At 43.2% G+C, this 23,863-nt stretch overlaps 1 protein-coding gene and 1 long non-coding RNA gene across 5 annotated transcripts in view; one reads left to right on the plus strand and one right to left on the minus strand.

Annotated features, from left to right (window-relative positions):
* Positions 1–765: 765 nt before the first annotated feature.
* LOC310844223 lies at positions 766–21,377 on the minus strand. Its single transcript, XR_014564011.1, has 3 exons — positions 20,544–21,377; positions 6,039–6,154; positions 766–942 (listed from the first exon to the last, which is right to left on the minus strand). It is a non-coding gene; the product is annotated as an uncharacterized lncRNA (long non-coding RNA).
* Positions 11,124–23,863, plus strand: part of SEMA4G (semaphorin 4G) — a 94,684-nt gene continuing 81,944 nt past the window's right edge. The window contains exon 1 of one of the 4 annotated variants that reach the window (XM_083737935.1): positions 11,124–11,331. The gene's annotated coding sequence lies outside the window, so the exon portion shown is untranslated. Of the gene's footprint in view, positions 11,332–11,615; positions 12,821–23,863 lie in introns of those variants that run through there. The other 3 variants (XM_083737936.1, XM_083737934.1, XM_083737933.1) reach the window with 3 other exon arrangements.

The raw sequence follows: 23,863 nt of genomic DNA on the forward strand, positions 1-23,863 counted from the left end.
CTCGCTTGTCTCAAAATGGGACAAGGGCTGATTCTCATGCATCCCTTTTAGCACGACAGAACAGAGGCTAACATACCTGACAAAACAGTTGTTTGATCATAGTTTGCTGCACAGTTCTGTCACACCTCTGCTGGCTCCTGTGTGGATCAGACTCTCATTAACAACATTAGACAAATATCAGGCAGGAAAGGCAGATTAAGAAGTAGGCGAATACACGTTTCAACAATTTACATTCCAGAAACAAACCACAGCAGAAGGTAGAACCCTGGCAGGCTTTCTAGCATGCTGCGGGAGCCGGCATTAACAAAAACGTGATACAATTTAGGATGGTGAAGGAAATGGAAGGAAATGATGTGCCATGAGAGCTGGGCCTTTTCAAGTGCCCAAGGCAATCTCTCAAAAGAAGATTAAGTTCACACAGGATTTCAGGGATTTCTGGAGACTATATTGGAACATTATAGCTTTCATACAGAGGCTGCTGAAAAATCTTCCCTGTAGCAGGACTGTCCACACCGCAGTGTATTTTAAAACTTATTACATTTTGCATCTGTTTTAGTATGATGTTTATTTGTAGTCATTTGTCAAATGTCTATTTCATCCTTCCTCCCAAAGGAGCCCAGGGCAGCAAACACAACAATAAAACAATACAAATAAAAACATGTTAAAAATAATATTGATATAAAACATCTACAAACGTATTAAAATGATCTAAGAGCAATCATATACTCTCACAGTTAATCTTTTAAAGGTTGCCGGAAATGGCATATTTCAGCCATCAGATGCCCGGGTAAAACAGAAATTGTTTTACTTCAAGGACCGCCTCTCCCCCTATAAACCGACCTGGATTCTGCGATCATCATCTGAGGCCTTTCTTCATGTGTCTTCTTCACAAGATGTTTGGAGGGTGGCAATATGAGAATGGGCCTTTTCTGTAGTGGCTCCCTGTGATAGATAGACAAGAAGTAAAATAAATTGCTCCTAAATGGAGAGCCACCACTGGGAAGACCCTGTGAAATATGTGCTATGTATCCACATCAGTGCTGTCTGTCACCAGGGATGTGTGTCATGCTGCCTTAAAGATGCTGTACTTGGCTGGGCTTATGCAGACGGGTAAAAGGCTTTCAAAATATTACACCTGCCATGTAGAATACAGTTGTGAGAAAATACTTTTCAGTGGCTCCATGTGTGGTTCATTGTGTGTTAAGTCCTCCACGTAAAGGTAAAGGGACCCCTGACCATTAGGTCTAGTCGTGGCCAACTCTGGGGTTGCGGCGCTTATCTGGCTTTATTGGCTGAGGGAGTCGGCATACAGCTTCCGGATCATGTGGCCAGCATGACAAAGCCGCTTCTGGTGAACTAGAGCAGTGCACGGAAACGCCGTTTACCTTCCCACCAGAGTAGTACCTATTTATCTACTTGCACTTTGACATACTTTTGAACTGCTAGGTTGACAGGAGCAGGGACCGAGCAACGGGAGCTCACCCCATCGCAGGGATTTGAACCACCGACCTTCTGATCGGCAAGTCCTAGGCTCTGTGGTTTAACCCACAGCGCCAACCGCGTCCCAGGATGCATTTTTTGCATAGTGCTCTCTTGAATTGGGAGTGTTGGGGTTTCTTTACCCTTTTCAGGGTGATACATTCCAAAAAGTTAAGTTCACAATATTTCATTTTGAAACACCAAATTCCATTCCTTGGCAGCATACAAAAGAGCACGCAGAATAGAGACAGGCCAGACCCTTGGAGCCATTCCAGAACAAAGTTCTCTCCTCCACTTGTTCTAAAGTACAGCTGAAAAACGGGTGGGTGGGTGGGTGACTGTACTACAGTTGTATGAGGCGAGAGGTGACTTAGAGAAATAATGAATGAGCCTAGCTAAGTGTTTCCTACAAAAGGAGTCTGCTGAACTTAACTGCCTGCCAATGCAGAGAGAGGAGGGAGAGAGCTCCTCCTCTGATTCTAAATAAGAGCATATCGTAAGTCTGATATCACAGGGCAAATGTGGGTCATCCCTCTGGGGCAGGTACTGTTGACAAGCCGAGGGATTTGGGACCAAGCTGTTGTTTCATTGTTCCAAACTCGGGAGGCAGCCAGGATGAAAGGCTTTCTGGGTATTGTCTTCAAGCAGTGCAGCGGGTCTGAACAAATAAAGTTCTGATCCTTTCCCATGCATCTACCTTTGCATCACACCTGGGAAGCAATTACTGAGCAATGGGAGGAGGAAGAGAGGTGGAAAAAAAACTAAGATACGAGTTTAGAGGGCTCATTTGGAGCACTTTGGACAAGCTGGATCCCTCCTGATGTAATCTGCTGGACCTGAGGAAGATAGGGACCAGACAGTGGTGTAGCTGGATTTGTGTAAAGCTTTCTGTATTCTTGGATGAGACTGTATCAAACATCTGAGACAGTCTTTGGGGGAAGGGTCGTGGCTCAGCATGTGCTTTGCATTCAAAAGATCTCAGGTTCAGTCTGTAGCATCTCCAGATAGGTCTGGGAGACAGGAGTGTAGACTTCAATTCCTTCATCCACGTCACTTATAATGATGTTGAACAACATGGGTCTTTTAGGATGGTCACTTTAAGATTATCAAATGTGCACACATGGACCTAGGATAAACTGTTACTGTCTTTTTTACAGCTCTGCATACCGTCTTTTAGGCCCAACTGAGGCCTTGCCATCTGTTGCTTCAAAGAAAGTGTGTGACCTTCCTGCTAGGATCTTAATACAGTGGTACCTTGGAACTCGAATGGCTCCATTCTCGAAGGTTTCGGCTCCTGAACACCGAAAACCTGGAAGTAGGCGCTGTGGTTTTTGAACGTTCCTCGGAACACGAACGTCCGACGCGACTTCCACTGTGCAAAAACCTAGCTGTTGGCCAATTGGAAGCTGCGTCTTGGAACTCGAACGTTTCAGAAGTCGAACAGTCTTCTGGAATGGATTATATTCAAGTTCCAAGGTACAGCTGTATTTGCTTCCCCTCTTTGACCATGAGGGCTCACAGGCTCATAGGCAAATGCACACCTCCCCCCTTTTGTGCCATTCCTTTTGCCATCTCCCATTTCCTTTCAGTCTTGGAAATAGCTGTGTTCAGAGCTGTGCATGCACCAGTCTTAATGCTGCCCATAGTTAAGAGATTAACAAGAGCCGATCAAATTCTGCTTACCTTTTCTAGCAAGAATCATAATATGCCGTGTTGTTCTTGTGATAGGGCTGCCTGATTACTGTGGATGGAACCATCAGTTTGAGTTTTTCCTCTTTCGGTGGCGCCTGATCACAGCTGAAATCTGACAAAAGAATGTTAATGGTCCAGGGTGGCTGAAAGTCTTTTTACAGGAGCTAATTGTTAGAAGATGGTTTACTTTACTGAGACAGAGAGACCTCTGGAATGTTTGAAATACAAGAGTTGTCAGAGTTTGGAGAAGATGTGTGTTTGATGTATGTTTGTAAAGGAATCCAAGAAGCAGATTGGGGGCAAAGCAGTGACAGGAGCAGGGAGCAGAGAGCTGTGGGATGAAAGCTGCCTTGTGGGTGCAGAATCTCTCTGGTGATCTGATATTGGTTACCAGATCCGCTGCCTTGTAGAAATGCACGTGTTTCTCATGCTCACTGAGTGTATATGAAATGTCACAAGTTTCCAGTGCTTTCTGTCCCCAAAGAAGAAGCGTCTTAACTTGGTGGTGGTGGGGAAGTAACAATATGGTATGTTACTCTTACCTGTGCTCACACACATTCATCTAAATGTATTCTATAAAACCAGTGTGCATGTATGTATGGCATGCTTACCACTTATAGACACACACAAAAGGCTCACTCCACTAGCCAACTGCACCAATCTTCCTCTTGGGCAAGCCCACCTTTACACCTCATCCACCTGCTCACCTTTCCCTTCACAGATCAAGGAGGGGAGGTTCTTCAGTGTTCTGAAGTGGCTCCCTCCCTCCATTAAACCTCACTGCAGCTGCACGTATTGGAGCAGGGAGGCACTTCAGAGAGGTTTGCCAAACCACTCTCTGAAACGCCTCCCCTCCTCGGTTAATTAACTTGCCTGGGCTGCCATCCTGTTGACACAGTGGAGTTGGCATGGTCACATACTGATGGCCATGTGAACAGCAGCCTGATGGCAGCCTTACATTTATATGTGTATAGGAAGACATACTCAGAGACACTCTATTTGTACACTGAACACTTTTAAACAGCAACATAATCCCCTTCTCCCAAAGAAGAGTTTACATTCAAAATGTTGCCCTGGAGTGTAAAAAGAGGAGCTGGCTAACTGTTTTAAATGGTTTAATAAAATTGAAGCTGCAATCTTATGTGCACTTGAGAGCAAGTCACAATGAACTCACTGATCTTACTTCTGACGTGTATGGGAATGTTTAGGAGTGTCTGAACAAGTTTCTTTGTTTTCTATTAAATTTTATTTGTCATGTGGCACAATCTGTCTGGATTCCTTCATGTGAAATAGTGGCCCAGTTTGCGTGACTCATTGAACCATAGTTGAAAACAAGCACTGATTTAATGTGAATGTGCAGCATGTGGGTGCAGTTTCTACTCCTGCAGGCAAGTAAAGCCAGAGTCTGACTTGTCACTATATCTAAACTCAGAGACCTGGTTTGTTTCCCTCAGCCCACAATCTACTCAAGCTATAACTAGTGGCTCTTTCATATTTTTACAAGACCAAACCTTGGCTACTGCACATGGTTTGTTTTAGAGAAAAACTAACCATGAGCTTGGGTTCAGATGTCACAACAAGCCAGGATGGGGTCACTTCCAGAATGTCAGCATGCTGTGGGAAGGATTCAAGTACATATCACAACTTTAGGTTTGTGTAATTAAAGTGGATTAAAGTGCTTTGTCACCCAAGCCCAACAAATCCACTTAAAGACAGCAACAACAAACCTTTTGTGGCTTAGGAAGGCATATAAATACCAAACAAGCAAATCAGGATTAATGCTTATTGTCATACAAAACAAATCAGAATGAATGTACAATAAAGGCCAGATATAATCTAACCTCTGCATAAGCAAATCTAAATGAATGCTTAATATATAGGTTGTCTGGCGGCGGCAGCAGCAGCAGGAGTCAGCAAAGAAGACCCCCCCCGGAAACTGTATGTTCACATTAAATAATAAACTATGGATTTTTAGCTATGGTTAATGTGATGGGTAAACTGGGCCACTGATTGTTCTTTTGCCCACTCTCTTTCACATATCACGTTGTGAATCATCAGAAGGACCAGGGCATAATACCAGCTTGCAGCAGAGAGGATGCTGAAGTGCCTTGCAGCCACAATGGTGCAGCTACAATTAGCCCAGACACAATTCAATGCCATGTCATATAGTGGACATTGTTCTGCATATGTGAATGTTTGATTTGTGGAGGCCCAAAGGGCATTGTGGGGTGTGAACCCCCAATTCTGCATTTGCTATTGCCATCTGAGATTATCACACATTTTGGATAAAATGACTGTGGATTTTGAAGGAGGTAACCCTCCAGTCATGGAGATATATGACATGGGATATACTCAAGCTTTTTCTGGGGTTCATGGACACATACCTGTAAACGTTAGCTCTTTTAAAAGTTTTCTGATTAAGCTGTGTTTGGATCTTCTGTGCAAACAAGGAATTGGAGAATCGGAAACTATTAACCCAAGGAAGCACTGTGCAGCAGATTGGGAAGTGCTATGAGACTGTGACAGGGGGGCTGACTGTACTGTGATTTTGGTCTGACAAGTCCAGTGGACTTGATTATGTTACTGTCAGTCAAAGGTTAAGAAGAGCACGTGGTGCATATTCCTTTGACAGTCTTGACAAACAGACTTTGACCAGCCGAGCTGTTGTGTTTACCCGCCTTGCATTTATCTAATTGCCTTTGAATCTAGTTATACTGGCCTTTCTTTGTCATTAAGGTCTTGTTTACAAGTCTTGGGTGACAATGATTTTTTTAGAGGCTTGGTTTGGAATAGCAACTCTGAATAGGCAGCCTTGTCTTACATGTGCTGTGTTCACTGACGCTATTGTCTTAGAATGTAATACTTACATCCTGAAGCAAATCCAGCCTATCAGGTTGAAGTAGTCACACCAGTATCCCCCCTCTGCGCGATGGGTTCTCTTTTCCTTCCTTTGTATGGTGCACGGGTGCTAGCTGCTGTAAGGCTAATAACAGATAATAAGATAAGGCTATCAATGGCTACTAGGCACAATGACTTTGTTCCACTGCCACTGTTCAGTAAGCCTCTGAATATTAGTTGCTGGGAATCACAAGTGCTCAGGTCCTGTTTGTGGACTTCCTACAGATATCTGGTTGGCCACTGTGAGAACAGCATGCCTGACTGATCCAGCAGGGCTTTCCTTAATGTTCTTATGAGTTAAGCCAGCCCTTAACTGTTAAGGACTCAAATCAGTTTAGACTTCAACAAACGTGAGGTTGAAATGGAAGAAGAAGAAGAAGAGTTTGGATTTGCTATCCCACTTTATCACTACCGTAAGGAATCTCAAAGCGGCTAACAATTTCCTTTCCCTTCCTCCCCCACAACAAACCCTCTGTGAGGTGAGTGGGGCTGAGAGACTTCAGAGACATGTGACTAGCCCAAGGTCACCCAGCAGCTACATGTGGAGGAGCGGAGATGCGAACCCAGTTCACCAGATTACAGGACTACCGCTCTTAACCACTACACCACACTGGTTCTTGACTGGACTGAGAGTTGCTCAGATTAGTTATGACATCAGTCTTTCCTTTCACAACTGAGTGGTGCCCCATGTAAAAAGTTTTCTTTTAAATTTGGTTCCTATAAAGGTTAGTTGGAAAGTTAATTTTGAGAGGGAATCTATCTTGAGTTATGCCACCTGGGCAGGCTAGGACCAATGTTAAACACTCTCTCACACACACTTGGAGCACAACATGACATTGGTTGTGGGGGAGGAAATAGTGGAAAAAACTATTGGTGCAGTAGTGGGAACCATGTATTTGGGGTGAGACTATCACTGGCAGAACACCAGCAGTGCAAAATTTGAAGAATGGAAGGGAAATGTGAAAAATCCTACGCCTACTCCTGTCTCTTGCAATGGGATAACCTTCTGTTTACAATCAAGATGATGAAAGTTTTCACGTTCCATTGAAATTAATGGGAGTAGTCCCAGCCTTAACAGCACCTTTCTTCACTTCCACAGCTACAAGGATTTTGATTAACCCTGCACTTGATCAGAGCATCCTCATGCAAGGCATTCTGCTGGTGTAATGCCAAGAAAATATGCAATGGGAAATCCACATGTTTCTATTAGAGAAATTCTGTCTTCTGAAATGAAGATTCCATCTTCTGTGACTCTCTCATAAGTTGTTCCTGGAGGTAGATTCTGAGCCAATTGTTAATGTTGCATAGATACAGCCCTGTCTCAACACGCCACCAGAAGAGGTACTTATGGGAAATCCCAAAATTGATTGCAGTATGCTATTCTGAGGAATTTCCAGGTTAGAAGAACTGTGGTGAACTCTACTATTTGGTTTTTAAAGGATGAGTAGGATTGGGTTGCCCACATTGTGTTTCCAAAGTTTGAGAATCCCATTAAGTTATCATATATAACTAAGACAGTGAGCTATGAATCAATGAGTCTTTGTTTGAGTCTTGTATCTACTCTTAACTCACTAGGTGCCCAAAGTCAGGGTAATCAACATGGTTCCCTCCAGATGTTGATGGACTCCAACTCTCATCAGCTCCAGCTAGCACGTCCAATGTTAAGGGATGATAGAGCTGTAGTCCAGCAACATCTGGAAGACCACAGACTTTCCACCTGTGCCGTAGGCATATCACTCTCTCTTTATCAACTTGTTTTTCTCTCCACAACCAGTATCCTCTTCAATATGGGGGATATAAAGGTTGAAAGAATTGCAACTAGATAAATGCATGCACAGTGTTTTGAATGCTTGAATGCAATATGCCAGTGTTAAGTATTATTATTAATGGCATTGAGTTTAATAGTACAGATATGATCTAGTTAAATCCTGAAAAATGAATCTCCAAGTAAAAAACATCTAACTTGTTCAATGGTCCAGTAATCAGTCTTCCACAAGTAATTCCTTGATGTACCAAAGACGACAAATAACCTTGGTCTTACTATAATGTATAGATAACTGATCTTTCCTGCAATAATTTCCCAAAGCTGTCAGATAGTGTCTCGTCAAAATTGCCTGGGCAAATGAAAGTTGAATTCATGTCATCCCTAAGGAATATATCTTCTAAGTATATAGAAACAAACAGTTACTATTCAGAGAGAACATTGTTGCAGCTCAGTGGTAGAGAACATGCTTTGGGGTGATGTGGGGCAGAAATTTTTCCAAAATGGTACCTTTTTCACAAGACATTTTCTGCATCATAGGTTCATAAGTACCAACGAATGGCTGCAAACTGCAAATACAATATTAGTTAAGCTTTGAAGTTTCAGTATTATTAGCTGTTACTAAATGCAAATAAAATAAAAACACTAAATTGATAGAGCATTGGATCCCACCCCTTGCAAACTCCCCCCCCACCCTGATGCACAATATGTTCTTCATGCAGAGGGTCCAAGGCTCAATCCCAAGCAACTCCAGGTAGGACTAGGAAATACTTCTGCCTGAAACCTTTGAGATGGTGCCAGTGTCAACAGTGCTGTGCTGGATGCACCAATGGCTTGATACGATATCTTTATTGTCATTGTCCCATACAGAACCATGAAACTGAAAATCTACATAAGACATTCAAAAACCCCTAAAAACTCTGAAACCCCATTTTAAAATACAATATACTATAGAGACTCCTTATGCTGCATTTAGAACCAGAATTGCATTTGCGTAGGCGTAGAAACTGTTTCTCAGGCGGCTAGTCCTGGTCTTTATAAACCTATACCTTCTTCCAGAAGGCAGAAGCTGAAAGAGATCATACTTGAGCAAGAATGGCAGCTCCCTATGTTTCTGTGTAGTTCAGAAGTTGTTATTATTATCATTATTGTAATTCAATCTTTATTGGTTTAAAATCAATATAGACACACAAGGGAAACTTAGAAAAAGAAAAAAAGGAAGGAAACAGAACAAAAAAACACAAAAAAACACCACAGTACATTTCTTACAAATAAAAAATAAAATAGAACAGTACATCACGAGTATACAATGAAAAAAAATTTTTGTGTGTGTAGTTCAGAGTTTTATGGGAATGCCATCTTCCCCAGGCAAGGGAAATTATTTTATTCTGTGAACCACCCTGAGACCTCCGGGTATAGGTCGGTATATAAATTTAATAAAATAAATACCATACTTTTCTGTGTATAAGACTAGGTTTTTTAACCAGAAAATTAGGTTTAAAATTGGGGCTCATCTTATACACGGGTAGTGCTGAGGGGTGTTTTCTTAATTTGGAGTCCCCCAAAATAGGGGGTGTCTTATACATGGGGGCGTCTTAGACACAGAAAAATACGGTAAATAAAAATTAAGGGTTTAAACACCTCTTTATCTATTATAGGTAGTGCAGTCCTAATCATGTCCCCTCAGAAGGGAGTTGTATTGAATTCAATAGGTCTTACCCTCAGGTAATTGGGATTTGGATTACAACCTGAATCCTTTATAATGTCCTGGTTATCAGTGGCACTAGCTGAGGAGTTTAAAGCTTAGAAACCATTTTCTCAGGCCAAATTAGAAGTGTTTGCCACGAGTCAATTCTTGTTATCACAATTGTGATCAACTAGCTTCCAAGATGCTTAAGCGTCATTTCATCTAGCTGGGTGCTTGACTTCTTCACAAAATTGTTTCTGAAAATGGCAATTCTTAATTTTCGCTACCATCTTATATCCTTACTTCCTAGCTCTCAAATTGTTCAGCACAGTCTCGGAGTTAGATCATTTAAGCCCCCTAGCTGATTGTTCCATTGCTTTTTTGAGCTCATTCTATTAAAATCAATACAAATTGTTTGGCACCTTTTCCAAATCCCCCAAGAGCAGTGTGATTAAGTTTTGATGTTGGCGCTCACCTGCTTCTATCACTCATTCTGGATCATACCACATTGATTTTTGGGTAGGTGTAACATATAGTAATTGTTAATAATAGTAAAAATAAACATAATAAAAGCTGCTTTTATTAACATTTTTGAAGTGGGAAGAGAGGGAAGAGATGGATCAGAACTGCCCACATATTAAAAAAATCAGAGAAAGCTCTCCTGGAATGGTTCAAAATATGGCATTATAAGAGGTGCACATTTATTTTTGTATTTTCTGAGCACTAGGTAATTTTGGGTTTACAGAGGGGGAAAGTGTGAGGTAGAAGTTGTATACAGTGAAAAGCTGTGGGATACAGGGGAATTAATTGGCACAGAAGGGGCAGACAATCCACAATTAACTGAGGTGTGAACAGGTCCTAAGCGGACCCATAGGAACATCCTGTTTGAGGGTTAAGTATTTGAGATAGAGAATGGAAGGACATGTTTCTGTTCAGATTTACAACCTGGAGGAGAGACTCCTCAGTGGGGTCATATGGAGTCTTTATCTAGGCAAATTTTCTAGCCTCCAGGGGCAAAGTCGAAAAATTCCCATGCAAAGATGCTCTGCAAAGACGTGGGTGGATGGAAATTGCCCTTCTATCATCGCTTCATCATCTTAACATAAAATGCGTTAAAATATGCTAAGTGGAGGAACTAATCTGCTTTAAGTGGTTTTAGATCTGCAACTCTGAATCATTGGCTGGATTAGACAATATACTGGTAATTGTTCACACAAGACATGCCTCTTGGAAGCTTCTCCTGAAGCCTCTCTAGTACCTGTTATGGGGTCACAAATCCTTTTCACTTGGGATCCTGGATACCCAGGGTTGGCATCACTGCCCGCTCCCCAACCTGGACAGGAGGCGGGGTTTTTGGGGTTTTTTTTTGCGGGATATGGATTATGTGCACTCTGCACATGCCCAGAGGGCTGCCTTCTTATTTTTGTTCTCAATTACTTCACACCTTTCCGGGCCGAATCTTGACCCTCAAGACCGGTTCCGGTGTTCCTTTTTAAAATTCCAATTATTTTTGAACCCAGCCCCTGCCCCCAACCCCGCAAGCCCCCTCCTTTCCCCTGGCCTGGCTGGCTGAGGGTTTCAGGGTAAGCCGCGCTGGCCCTTGCTGAGGGAGCCCGCTAGATGGCGGCGCAGAGAGCCTCGCGCAGGTTTCCTCGCTCGCTTCCCAGCTGCGGCTTCTCGCCTCGGTGGCCGCGGCCGCTCATTCGGCACCGGCTCGGACGGCGAGCGGGAAGGCGAATCCGGGCCGGGGGTGTCTGGCGGGCGCGCGAGCGAGCGAGCCGTGTGGGACCCGCGGGCAGCGGCCGGAGCGCAGGTGAGAGACGGAGGGGGGCGGCTGCGCGTGGAGGGGGAGACGAGGCCGTGTGGTGTATATATACGTGTGTGACAGAGTGCGCGTGAGAATGGGCGTCTAGTTGGGGGGCATTCTGGGGTAGCAGGCGGTGGACAAAGAAGGCTCCTCGGAATATGCGGCTGCGGGAGGCTTGGAGGGCTGCGGTCGTCTGAAGGCGCGTTGCTGCCTGCAAGCGCAGGAGAGGTGTGTGTGTGTGTGTGAGAGAGAGAGAGAGAGAGAGCGCGAGCCTGGGCTTACGGCGAGGCGGAATATAATGTGTAGTGGGGGGGGCTCTGCGCTGGACCAGGTTTTGGGGTACGTGGGGGCGTTCTGAGGAGTCGGGATATGGCGGGCAATTGGGGCATCGTGAGAGAAAAGGGGCTGGGGCATTCTGGAGGTCAGGGCATGGGGGGGAGAGGATAGGGATGTGGAGGGGAGCAGGCTCAGGTGTGGGGAGCGGACGAGAGGATCTGGGGCGGTGGGAGCTGCTGCTGGAGATGGAAGCTGCGAGGTGTGCCTCGAGGGCAATCTGCAAGAGGTGGGCTCCGTGCTGCGGGCTTGCAACATCGACTGGGGCTTTAGGGAGGCGGGATTGTTTAGTTGTGGAAGCGTCTGGTAAGGAAATCGGGAGCGGGGGGGGGGGGGCGTTGTAGAATACGGAGGCTGGGCTAGAGGGGTAAGGTAAGTGGCCCATCGTGGTGGAGCAATCCGTGGGGCAGGATGTGGGATGATTTAGCGCCTACCCAGGGGCTCATCTGGGTCTGGACAGGCACTGGAAATGGTTCAGGGTAGGCTGAAGAAGTCTGGGGGGGGGGGGTCTGCAGCCATTCTCTTCTAGACTCTGGGACTTAATGGACTTACACTCCTTCTCACCTTAAGATGTGACTGAAATCCTTGTGGCAAGTCAACCCTGCTGAATTTCTGGCCCTCATCTGCTGAGTGGGGCACCAAACAGCTGCCTCAAAGTCCTGCCCTGAGAGCACAACTCTTTGTGTGTGTGGAGATGGGGGGGGGGGCAAGAACAACATTATGCAATCTCTGGGGCAATGATTTTGTGTCGTAGGGGTGGGATTTAAAGGAACAACTATGGAATAGTGGGTAGGAATACTAGACTGAGAAGGCTATTCTGGAGTGGAGCAGGGTGCTGAGCTGCCATTTCGATGGAGGTTCCTGACTACTGGATATATGGGAGGAGTGGGCTGTGGAAGAGGCCGATAAAGCCTTGATTAAGGGCTGGGGAATATATGGTGGGAAGTGGAGTGTGCATAGCAATAGGCAGAGGGATCAGATGACCCAAATGTCAAATATAAGGAGCAGTGTGGGGTGTCTGTTGTGAAGTGGTCTTCCAAAATCAATGATGTCCCTAATGGTGTTTTGTGCATCTGTCACCCTGTGGAATAAGTCACAGTCTTGTGCCCCATTGAAATACAAGGGATCTGGAAGCCTGACCAACTTGTTCAGGTGATAGAAGGTATGTCAGTCAAAGGGACTGTGTGTCAATAAATGGGATGTGTACATATAAATGTAATTTCCCCTATAAAGCTGAACATGTGTAAAAATCATGTGTGTAATTTAAGTGGGAAGCTGCAGTGGATTCCCAGTGAAAGCAAACTAGTGTGTAATTGTCACAGTTCTCTTTCTGCCACACTGATATAATGTAATAAGGAAAACACTGAACTGGCTCTCGGGTACCTTAAGAGTGGAGCAAGTTGTTTTGTATGTGCAATATATCTTATGAAGACTCTGATATTGAAGTCACCAGCTTCTCAGTTGGTGACATGGCCCTAAACGTTTCCAATGAAGTTCACAGAATCAAATTGTCCTTCTCACTATCTCAGTTGGTCGAGCATGCGACTCAATCTCAAGGTTGTGGGTTTGAGCCACACATTGGCAAAAGATTCCTGCATTGCAGGGAGTTGGACTAGATTACCCTCATGGTCACTTCCAACTCTACAATTCTATGATTTCTATGAAATCTTCTTCATCAGCATCTTAGGTATGTCTGCTCAGTAGTGAGTTCTATTAAATTCAATGGGACTTACTCCCAGGTTAAATGTGTTTAAGGTGGATCAAGTTTTATTTTGGAATGACAGCTAGAAGTCTGTGTCTTTCTCTGTATTTGTAGCCTTTGACCTGCTGGGTTCCAGGAGGTTTTTGTCAGTTCAAATGACTTGGTGAACTGGACTTAGCCAGTCCTTTAGTTCTATCAATTGGGTCTTCAAAGTCATTTTTTGTCTTAGCTCAGAAGGTTCTGTATGTCCTTGCTGCTTTTGAGGAGGGGGTAGTGAACTAGACATTCAGAGTGCTGCAGTCCTTTCATCAACACCAGCATAAAACTTGCAAAGTAGCCGAGGAGGAAGGAAAAGTGTAGATTTGTCTGAAAGATTGCGAGATAATAATACTTAATGAAGCTACTCTATTATGGCCAACAGTATGAAGGGCTGCTACATGTGTGCTGATTCCCTTCTTCCTCAACTTGTTCCTATTTTTAATGTAAGGTCTCTAGAACTGATGTATTAAATTAGGATTTGAACTTTATGCTGATTTCTTTCTCTTTTTTTACCCAAATGCATTGTTAAATAGATCCTACATTTTGCCAAGTTCACTGCAGGTTCTGGCCTGTGTAGAAAAGAGTATATCTCTTTTCTTTTTAATTTCTTTAGTCTGGGGAGGGGTGAAAGCACCCCTTTTCATTGCAGAATCTGTTTGTCTTAACAGCTTGCAAAATGCACAGCGAGTCCCTTGTGCTGCACTATTTAATTTTTATATTATTTCTTCTTACAAATCCACCTGAATGTTCCCTTTTGGAAATGTAATGGGTTCTAGTAGTAGTGTGATTTATTTAGTGGCTTTTGGCTGGCTGGCTGTAGTAAGAAGAAACCACCAGAAGCACTCAAAATAATTGATGCCCATCTACTCTGGGCTATGGAAGTGAAAAGCTATGTTACTCACAGGGCTTTCTTTGGGAACCAGGCACTGCAAGTCTGTCTTAGCATCTCAGCAAGTAAGACTTCTGGAAGCTGCAGGAATGGCTTTAATGCAGTCTTTAAAATCCTGCTTCTAAGAGATCTGCCTGAAAATGGACAGTTCTGTGTGATGACTGATGAATTTATAGTAGCAAGGCATGGTTTGGCTTTGTCCTGTTGGGATAAAAGGTGCCATTTTGAAAGGGTGACTTCAGATTGATAGTTGCAAAGAATAAAAGATTGACAATCCTGGCACTGCGGTACCTGCTTTGCAATTGGAGCCATTCCATATAGGTCACATCCTTTGACAAGGGAATCCTTGCAACAACTGTGGAAAGCAGGATTGGAGGACCTCAGGCCCAAGGGCCAAATGCAGCCCTCCAGGTTTCTCTATCGGGCCCCTGGGACTCCTCCCAGTCCCCAGAACTCTTCTGAACTACCCCACTCTTTGCAACCTCCTTGTGTGTTTATGCCTGGCTTGAAGGTATAATGAACTGATTATGCTTTTTGCTTGTATTGGTGGAGGTTAGAGAGAGAAGTGAGTGTGAAGAAATTAGCTTACTATACAAAGGTAAAACTGCTCTGTCAACCTCTAACTCAGGCACCACCCATCTCTGGTACATGGCCCCAAAAGGCCAGCCAGAAAGGACTGTGGCCCTAATACTGAAAAAGGGGCCACATCCAAGCTGTAAAATAAGCCAGTGTTGTTCTTTCCCTCTATTGCTGAAATGGAGAGGCTGAAACTGAGAGACAATGGGCTTACTTCCTGGGGAATGAGTGGCTATTTGAACCAGTGGACTACCAGCCATGCCCCTAACACATCTGTAACAACAGATTTGGAAGAGCCATCTTGCCCATTTGGGGAAATGCTAATCATAGAATTGTAGAGTTGAAAGGGACCCCAAGAGTAACCTAGTCCAACTCCCTGCATTACAGAAATCTCAGTTAAAGCATCCACGACATATGGCCACCCAACCTCTGCTTAGAAACCTCCATTGAAGGAGGAGACTCCGAGGGAGTCAGTTCCACTGTCAAATGGCTGTTACTATCAGAAAGTTCTTCCCAGTGTTTACTCAGAATCTTCTTTCCTGTAACTTGAAGATATTGGTTTGGGTCCTATCCTCCAGAGCAGGAGAAAACAAGCTTCTTCCATGTGACAGCCCTTTAGATATTTGAAGATGGCTATCATATCTCCTCTCAAGTGTCCTCTTTTCCAGGGTAAACATACCCAACTCCCTCAACCTCAATAATATCCTCATATTATTTGGCTACACTGATATTGGGAAAAAGCACTGCACAGTTGGCTCCCTCTAATATCACTGACCAACTTTTTCACCCAAACAACAGAATAAGAGAAAAGCTGTAGGAGAACCAATGAGTGGATAATTTTCATTGGTAAAATAGTAGCTGGGTGGGAGTGAGGGAAAAAAATTCACAGGTAAATTGGGCTGATGGGGAGGGGGGCAACACTTCTTTCCTCAAATACATGGTCCCAGCTGAGATGGGGCTCCCGCCATGGCTGCTTTTGGCTAAAATACAGATAGGTGAACCAAAGATGGATCTCTTTTATCTTGTCTAGTTTGGCCCTGAGGCTCTATTTATAACTGCACAGTATTTTATTGTTTACCCAGTCACACTAAGTTCAGTGAGACTTATAAGTGTACATAGTATTGCAGTCTGAAAAGCCCTGTGTCAGACTAGAAGGTTTCTTTTTGAAGAAGGTCGGTAGCACCTAAAGGATTTCGACACATAATAGAGGTTTACCCAACCTGTGTTTAGAAACCTCTAATGAGATGGATAAATCAGTCTGCATCCAATTTGTGCAATTGCCCACCAATTATTTTGTTTCTTTATTATATTTAACCTAAATCTATCTTCCTGTAATTTAAGCTCATTAATTCTGGTTACCTGCAGTTGCTGTGGAGACCAACTGGTTTTCAAGGTGTTTAAAGCACCTATTTTTATCTTAAACTGCTGTTCTATTGCTTTGCCCTTCCTCTCACACCCCTTCATCTTTTTGTCATCCCCTCTTTCTCCAGCCTAAATATGCTGAGTTCTTGTGACTGCTCACCCCTCTTCCTTTCTACCACCTCTCTCTTAAGTCCACATGCAATTAAGTTCCACTGGCACTATGGCATGTCTTTCCAGACAAAATTGGCTTATATAGCACAATAAATGCATAATTATTGTAAATGTGCATCTGATATTCATCGGTTGTGCTGGTTTCCTTGTCTTTCAAGGTACTGTCTTTGTTGTGGATTGAGTGAATATTGGAGAAAATGGCAAATACTGTATCAGTATTTAGATACGGGGGAAATGCAATTCATTCCCTGGTAATTATGTTATAAACTTGCCCTGTGGCATTAGGCAAGATGCTTTTTCAAACCCCCATTGTATCTGGATTATGCTATGTGTGTGTGTAGTAATATTGAGCAACCTGCTTCCTCTTTAATCAGGCCTTTGGCTGATTGACATCTGATGCCCTTTTAAAATGTGTTGTGGAAGGTAGGAGTATTGCTTAGCCTTTGTTTTTATTATGTATTTTCTGTTTTTCATATTGTGACTTTATGTTATGAACTGCCCTGAGATCTATGGGTATAGGGGCAGTATACAAATTTAATAAATAAATAAACAAACATAAATACATACATACATACATACATACATACATACATACAGTGTTGTATGGAATATTCCAAGCTTGTACAGTGTTACCTTGGTTCCCAAACTTAATCTGTTCCAGAAATTTGTTCCAAAACCAAAGTGTTCTAAAACCAAGGCATGCTTTCTCATAGAAAGTAATGCAAAATGGATTAATCCATTCCAGGCTTTTAAAACAACCCCTAAAACAGCAATTTTGCTAGGTTTTTTTTGTTTTTGCTACAGTTTTCTTAACCCTATCCAAATTACCATAGGTTCTTTGAGCTTTAGCTGCAAGCCCCTGACACAAGTAATACAGTCATGCCTCGGGTTGAAGTAGCTTCAGGTTGAGCATTTTTGGGTTGCGCTCCGCAGTGACCTGGAAGTAACAGAGCGTGTTACTTCCGGGTTTCGCCGCTCATGCATGCGCAGATGCTCAAAATGATGTCACGTGCATGCGCGGAAGTGGCGAATCGCGACCTGCGCACGAGCAGAAGCACAGGCGCGGGTTGCGTTCGCTTCAGGATGCGAACGGGGCTCCGGAACGGATCCCGTTCGCATCCAGAGGTACCACTGTATGGTACCAGGTGTATCTCACATTTAAACTGTATTCCTATGTACACACTCTTTCTTACCTATGTGTAAGTCCCATTGAACTTAGTGGAACATATTTCTGAGTGCATATGTGTGGAACTGTGCTGCTGGTTGCTAACCATGAACAAATCAAAATGGTGAATCAGTGGAGAGAATGATTTTTGAAGTGGTTGATCTGCAGAAATCCGAAATGTGCACATGTTGGGGAAGTGGTTTCAGTAGAAGTGTGGGGAGGGAATTGTGGAAAAAAAGATATACACATTTTAAGAATAAGCATTTTGATTACTTTTCTACCTTGCAGTAAACAGAAATGTAGGTGGTCATGAGATGGGTTGGGTGTATGTTGCTCTCCCCAATGGTACCCCTTGTGAAAATACCTTAGTCAGCTCTTGAAAGCATATAGCTGCAGAACTGGGTACTGTGTAAACTTGCATCTTTGGCTTAATGGGATTATTGGTGGTGTGAGCCAAATGGAGCAGAGCTTGATTTCCAAGTGTAGATTCTGTTTGCTTGGTTGCTTTTTTGTATAAGAAAAATTAACGAGAGAGTGCGTTAATCAGGGAGAGAATGATAGGGTCTCTTCTGCACTTCCCGTCTGAGAACTTCAATATGTACACTGAAAATGTCCCCAGTGTTAAGCTGAAATGAACAGAGACCTTAGCCCACAGATAGTCCGGATTTTAACATTACTGAAAATAGAGGGGTAATGTATTATTCCCCTACCCATTTGGGGATGCAGAATCCTTCACGCCAGCCTTCCCCAACATGGCTCTGCTGGCTGGGACTGATGGGCGTTTTATTCCAAAACATTAGGAGGATACCAGGTTAGGGAAGGATGCTCTTACATTCTCTATGAATATGGCCTTGGATCAAGTTTAGATGCTTCACATGCATTCTTACCAACTGGGTAAGGAATTGTAGGTGTTTGTATCTGCTTTGAACCAAATGGTTATTGGAATCAGGCTTTTATAAGCATATGAAGCTAGCCTTGATGGAACAATGCTACCTTTGAAGCTTTAGGCACTGCTTTAGTCTTGGGGGGAGATAATAGGAATAAGTGACCTGACTTTAAAAGAGACAGTGACAGTTAAAACCTACGGCACTGTATTGCATGCTTCTACAGTCAAGTTATCGCATAAGACTTCTCAAGCATAGTTCTTTTTCTGAAATGTCGCTGGGAACTTCAAAGTAATCTTACTGCTTCAAGATTTTGTGTGGAGTGCTGCAGTCACAAAGGCTGTATGGCTCAAACACTGTACAGAGTGTCATGTGTTGCCGTACTTGGAAGGCAGAGAGGGCTGCCTTTACACTGCAGGGCATTGACCCAACTCCTGCGTGGAGAACCTTAGCCACTTCTGCCATAAAGAGTTCTGCATTGTCAAATATAGCCCTGCAAACTCTGATTGCAAGAGAGGCTTTCAAGCATCTGTTTTTCTCCTTCTGGAATGTGTTGGCATCAAAGTGCTCAGGTTGGCCTTGAGTGGAAAAGTATGCTCCCAACATACTTCAGCTGGGTGCTGATTGCCTTAGAACTAGAGCTGTCAACTAATTAAATACTTTTTAATTGATTAATTGTCCAACTAAATTAACATACTATAGAAGGATCAATATAATTGTATTTGTGCATTATTAAAGAAACTATGATAATGTACACTTTAATAAACAAAAGCTGCCAATTATAGTTCAAAGAAGAGGCCATCTCTAATACATCATTTTTCATTCTGACTGTAAACAGTACCTCAACAGATCAAAAATTAACTTCCACAAATAAAGTGTTCCCATAATTTTAGCTTCTATTGATTAAAATTTGCCCTGTATCTTAAAATGGATCTGTACCAAGTAATCAACTAAAATGTCAGTTGATCTACTAAGCAAACCAATTAAAGCCTGGAGTCCTACTTTGAACTGATCCACACAATTGTTTGGAAGGGAGAGAGATGTATATACAGTACAGCCAGCAGAAAATATACCTGGTTTGCAAGCCATAATTTGATTTCCTGCACTTTTGGCTTAGCATCCATACGTGCTGCCTGAACACCTGACAGAGTGCTATCCGCTTGCCTACATCTAACACAGCTATCCTGATCTTTTAGTTAGGCAGTAGAATCATGGCTACATGTACAGCAAGCAGGAGCCCACATGGCTGAGCAAGATGTGCCATTAGGCATGTGTATTCTGCAAAAGTGTACACAGTAGCACAAATCTCAATGAGTGGTATGTGCATTTGGCTGCCACCTTCCAAAATGCCAAGTCCTTGAGGCTAACTTGCTTCACTGTGTTCTTGGCCTCTTGTAGCAATGTATAGTACCTGATTGTACTGAATTTAACAGGGCTGCTCCTGGGATCCTTGCAAGCTTAAAACATTGCACAAAGGATTGATTAAAGTCCAAATAGTCTCTGTTTCTTCAGGATCACTGTTGTTAAACCCTCTTTTTTTGGATTGAAGATTAAGATTTTCTAATTTATCCAGTACTCTGCAAGTGTTAATCTATATTGGAAAGTGATTGGAGTTTATAGTTCATGGTATATACGGTGATGGAAATAATTGACAAATGCATGCCATTGTAGGGCTTTAACCTTTATTCGATTTAATTGGATAGGTTAACTGATCAAACCTTTTAATCAATTGGACACATGCCTTTGGTTGATTGGGCAGCAGACTCATTTTATTTTTTAAAAAACTTTTAATGCAAGTATTTATAAAAACTGCAGGGCACAATTGCCATCTTAAAGGGTTTGTAGCCTTTTAAGGCTATCCTGTCCCCTTCAAGTTATTCCCCACTTTCTCTCATATAGAACACCTTTTCTAAGATAATGCCTGCAGCTGCAAAGCAAAGAAAGTGTGCTTGTGTTGTAGATTTAATCGATTAATTAATTGCAACTAGTGCAGCTCAGTGTTTACAATTTTCTAAATTTGGTGACAGATCTACTAAATTGTATCTAAACAAACAGGAATAAGTTGTTGAGCTTTGGACAAACATAGTAATGATATACCTGTTATGTATGAAGGCATTGTAGGCTGTATGTATGCAATGCAGGCCTAGGCCTTCAGGCCTCCTGTAGCTCAGGAGCTTCATCTGCATAACAAAAGACAGATAGGATTTTAAAACAGTCCAATGACATTGTTTGTAGCTGGCAGGCTGTCAATCCCTGCTGAGATAGGGCCAGTGTTGTGATTTGCTAATTGCAGGATTAAAGTGACCTATCACAGGTGGTGTGTGTGTTTTGCCTGGACGGCTTAAGGTATATATACTGGTCCAAGTGTCCATGTTTGTCATTCTTGTTCTTATTATTCTTGATGTTCCAATAAATCCTTTTTGAGCTGAATCTCGGTTTTGGGTCATGCCTGAACCCACCTACACTTTAATACCTATTGAACTGTATTATATTTTTGTTTATTATTAATTACTTGCCCTTCATCCTAAAGTCCCAGGGCTGGTTACAACAATTAAAACAATATTAAAAACAGTTTTAAACAACTTAGGGAGCACCCCTAAGCTGTGAACCTGCTCCTTTCAGGGAAGTGCAACCCTGACCAGCGCAGGCCATCTTCCCACCTCCCAGATTTGGAACACATAATGCCTCTATCTTTTCATAATTATGCCTCAGTTTATTGGCCCACATCCAGCCCATCATTGGCTCCAAGCATTGGTCTTAACACCTCAGCTGCCTCTCCTGATTCTGTTGGAATAGAAAAAAAGAGCTGGGTGTCATCCTTGGATGTTCACGGCACTTCACTCCAGATCTCCTGATGTCAGGAATCAGACCATCAGTCTGTTTAGCCCAGTACTGTTGACCAGGTGTGGTAGCAGCTGTTCAGGGTCTCGGGTAGAGATCTTTCCCAACCACATCACTTTTGATGGTGATATTCATCTGTACAGCTTAGGTACCCACATGTTAAAAGTCGAAAGAATATTGGAGGCGTGGTGAGCTGATCTTCTAGCTCATGAGTAGGGGACCAGTGCTCTCCCCCCCCCCCCCAGTCCTGACTATTGGCCATTTTGGCTGATGAGAGTTGGTGTCCAAAAGCGTCTAGAGGGCCACAGATTCCTCACTCTTGCTCTAGCTAGTCAGTGACCCCATTCAGATCCACAGTTTAGCAGCTTTCAAGCACCATTAGGTCTGTTGCAAACACACAGTCAGAAAGAGGTCTAGAGAAACTCTGCCCCAAGTATTCGTTTGTGTTTTTTATTTCGCTAGTTATATCTTTACCTAGTTGAAAGGAGGACTCTAGATAGGTGAAGTACAGTGGTACCGCAGGTTACAGACGCTTCAGGTTACAGACTCCGCTAACCCAGAAATATTACCTGGGGTTAAGAACTTTGCTTCAGGATGAGAACAAAAATTGCGCAGTGGCAGCGCGGCAGCAGCAGCGGGAGGCCCCATTAGCTAAAGTGGAACCTCAGGTTAAGGACAGTTTCAGGTTAAGAACGGACCTCCAGAACGAAATAAGTTCTTAACCCAATGTACCACTGTAATTAATGTACAAGATGACATCTCTGTATCAAAGTGTAGCACGTTTTAAGGGGTCCACAATGTGGCTCCCTTAGGTGCCACAAGCTTCTGCTTTTCCGAACTTTTATTACTTTTTTTAAATGAGGGGGTTTGGGACCTTTTTTGTTGCTGTGAGGGAGTTGCCTGGTTTTCTAAAATTTTTGGTCTGGTTTTCATTTGTTATGGGGTAGGGTGGGGAAACAGGTTCTGAGCACTGCCCAATTTTCTTTTCTGTAATGGGTATTTCATGGTGCCCACATCAGTTCCTTAGATTTCCAAATGTGCCTGCAGGCCCAAAATTGTTGATTCCACAAAATACAAATCACTCAAGATGCAAATCACAGTATTTGTGTTCTGGAATTGCAAACAACTGATTATGAAAACTGAATATCTATTGTAATTGGGTGTGATTCCATTTGAAGTCAGACTGTAAATGAGATCCTGATTATGCTATTACACTCTCTCTTATGTTGTTTGCTCACTGTCTTTCATGCGTTTCGGTTACTGAGACTTCAGTGCCAACAGCACTGAAGCCCTCTCTGAACAGGAGAAGCTTTTATGTGCAAGTCTCCCCACCTCCCAGCGTCCTATCAATGTTCAATTCTCTGAGTGGTTGATCTGACAGCAGTGACTTCAGCTAGTGGTACAGATTACTGGTAGTCCTTTGAACCACAATGTTGTCTTGTTAGGGTTTCCAATGGTTAAAGGGTAACCTCTTGATAAATAGAAGAGAAAACATAATATATACATCTTTCTGGGTGAGTTTTCACAAAATGAAATAGTGTTTGATATTCTCTGAACTTTGGACCTGAATGAAGTCCACTGTCTAGCTTAAATGAAGTCCACGGTCTAGCTCTTACTGCAACTCTGTTTGTCATGTGATAACTGCAGTCATCACATGGGTATTTGCTTGCGTGTACTGGTGTATTTACCGTTTTATCACCTCTGCACCATACATAACAGTGGCTATATCCTTCTTGATCCCATGATTAATGGATCCACTCCACTCATTCTCTCAGACTTTGGTATCTGCTGGTCCAAATTAAGCCCTGACATGCATACTAAAGCCAACTGTTTGGGGAAGAAAAAAAGATTGCCAAGGTACTTCAGGTCAGGGGAAGCTAACATGATGCCTTCCAGATGATGTTGGATTCCCAATACCCATCAACCTCAGCCAGTATGACCAGTGATCAGGCATTATGGAAGGTGTAGTCCAACAAGTATGCAACCAAGCATGTAGATAGGGCCAGAGCCAGTCTGAGTGTGTGGTTGCAAAGCCTTTGTGGAGGATTTGCACAGTGGCCCATCACTCTACCCCATGTTGCAAATTACAGTTCAGCAAGCAGCGGTTCCGTGTGGTAGCAAACTTTTTGGTGTGTACCCCACCCCCACCCCCACCCCGATTGGCTGCCTATTGGATCCTTTGGGGCAGGAAGGTGCATAAAGTGCTTCCTGTTCCCTCTGAGGCTTTCTTGGCTGCAAGGTCTTCCTGTGATCTGGAGTGCTCTTTTATTCTGGTGTCTCCTCTGATCCTGACTCACTCATTGGTTCTGACCACTGACTCGTTTCATGGCTCCTGAGTCATCTCAGGGTTGGGCCGTGAGCAGCAACAGGCTGACACATGTTCATGTGCCCGTGGATAGTTGGAAGGGATGAATGACATTAGTTCTCTGCTTACAGGTGCCATGCCTTACTTGGACTAAATTGGGGGCATTAGTATGTAGCTGATCTTAAAAAGAGGATTTTCCATCCAGAAGTGTGCTGCCCTTAAACTAACTGAAGAGCATATTGTTAACCTTTTCCTCCCTCCCTGCATGTCT

This window comes from Podarcis gaigeae, assembly GCF_964106915.1.
Source record: "Podarcis gaigeae genome assembly, chromosome: 5".
Taxonomy (NCBI): Eukaryota; Metazoa; Chordata; class Lepidosauria; order Squamata; family Lacertidae; genus Podarcis; species Podarcis gaigeae.